Raw genomic sequence first — 2,309 nt, forward strand, 5'->3', positions numbered from 1 at the left:
TTTTATTCAGCCTCAGCAAAAACAAGGAACTTAAGTGTCATGAATCCTCAGGAGGACATGATCAGCGTTTCAGTAGCTTGTTGCAGGATTTGACAATGTTAAGATTTCACAGAACGTCTGGCTTTTTACACCTCTCACAGTTGTTCACTGAAGTGATTAGGTGGAGGACCCTTCATGATAATCAGCATTTCTTGGTCTTCTTTGGTCTCACAAAGTTTTTGCAGGTGTTTCTGGGCTCAGTGACAAAACAGTCCTAGAATGATATATATTGTGACTATTCAAACGGACAAAAAAGGCTGTGGTATATTTCTCCCGTTGGTCTACTTAAAAACACTATTCTCTAAATGCCACTACTCTGAAATGAGATTTTATTCATTGAAAATGTCTTTTTCCCCTATTGAAATGTGGCATAGATACCTCTGCTTGATCTTCCATTGGCATATTCAGTTTCGCCTCTTTTGGTCCAATCCTGTTATAATGTAAAGTTTTTATACACCTCTCACAGTTGTTCACTGAAGTATTGATGAGGTGATTAGGTGGAGGAACCTTCATGATAATCAGCATTTCCTGGTCTTCTTTGTTTTGCATGTGTTTCTGAGCTCAGTGACAAAACAGTTCTAGACTTATATATATTGTCACCATCATCTATTCATATGAGCAAAAAAGGCTGTGGTATAAGAAAACATAAGCAGCTGAAAACGATATGCACAACATAAAAGGCTGAACCGTGATCACTCTGAATACTCATATCATTTATTATGTCTGTATAACTGAGTGATTTTAAACATGAAACATGAGCAGAGGAAGAAAAGAAGCGGCTGAACGATGTGAAGTCTATAAACTGAACTTTAACTTCTTAATAAACCAGTGCAACCTGTCAAACATGTTTTAACGTAAAGAGCTTTTGTGCTGTTACTGTCATCCATGTTTCCCGCAGCAGTTCCCAGAATTACACTTTCAGAGAATTTCAGGTTAAACCTTTCATGCCCTTTTCTGTCCTGTTCTGTTTTTGAAAATAAATGATAATAAAAAAACACTATGGCATGTAGACACATGCATATGCACGGAATAATTGGAAACTGCACAGTGTTTAAATTGGCTTCTAACACATCAACTGACCAGAACTAACTGCATATGAGTTAATAAGGACTTTTGGACATTGTGGGCATAAAGATGGTGAACTTGTCACGTGGCTGAGCTTCATGAACAAGTTTGGGGAATTTAACAAAGCTTTTCAACCACGTTTCATTAAATACAATCACATACTGACTTTTTCCTCTTTAAATCCACTGTGGGGTGTAGAGAAGAAAAATGACAAAAACTGTGTTTTGCAGCAAATTATGGACCTAACCTAGTGCAAACTGCATTCTCAAAACTCTTTCGTTAATAATTGTTATCAAGTATCTGAGACAACAATTAAAATATACATTTATTTTCAAATTTGTACACAATGTTTCATACAAATGATGCCATGTTGTGAACAAGTGAGGTCAGGTGGAAGGTCTTCTTTGCTATCAAATCATTTTTGTAGAGCTCTGAGGTGTTTTGGAGGAACCAGAGAAAGTTTGTTAGATGGCATGTGGACAAACAGTGTTGCTTAACAAGGCTTGTCAAACTATGCTATGATGTGCTAACAGAATATGTTTTCTATAAAAACTCAGCTTGCCTATAAGCCATACTCTTAGTGCATGTGATTTCTCAGGAAAAGTGACAAAAAGTATGAATAAGTATATATAATGTTTATTTTAATTAAAGTAAATTATTGGATATATATAATGTGACCCAATAGTGAACACTGTCATAATCATCTCTCCAAATGACAAAGAAAAATAGAAATCCTGTCATGACTGACCTTTGACATGTGCTAACTTTTATTCCAAAAAGGAAGAGCCAAATGTGCATTACGAATGGTTTGCATCATTTAATCATTTTAATGTTTTGTATCATTTAATGGCAATTATGTGATGCATCCATTAGGAGTCTGCAGGTTGTGCAAAATGCTGCAGAGCGTTTTTTAACTGGAGCAGAAAAGTCTGAGCACATCACCACCATTTTAATTTCACTCCACTGGCAACCTGTATGTTTTAGGATCGTTTTTTAAGTTCTTTTATTTGTTTTTAAATCTCTTAATGGCCTGTCATGACCGACCTTTAACATGTGCTAACTTTAGTTCTGAAAAGGAACAGCCAAATGTGCATCACTTAATGTTTTGCATACTATTGTATCATTTAATGTCAATTATGCAATAACTATTGTCAATATGTGTCTCAATTAAACAAAAATATCATCCATCTAGAGGAGAAACTGGG

At 35.5% G+C, this 2,309-nt stretch overlaps 1 protein-coding gene across 1 annotated transcript in view; it reads right to left on the reverse strand.

The window, feature by feature from the left end:
* LOC102193519 (uncharacterized) overlaps positions 1-2,309 on the reverse strand; it is a 45,212-nt gene that overhangs the window by 1,300 nt on the left and 41,603 nt on the right. The window lies entirely within an intron of this gene.

Source organism: Pundamilia nyererei, unplaced genomic scaffold, assembly GCF_000239375.1.
Source record: "Pundamilia nyererei isolate P.nyererei 1_Seehausen unplaced genomic scaffold, PunNye1.0 scaffold00010, whole genome shotgun sequence".
Classification (NCBI taxonomy): Eukaryota; Metazoa; Chordata; class Actinopteri; order Cichliformes; family Cichlidae; genus Pundamilia; species Pundamilia nyererei.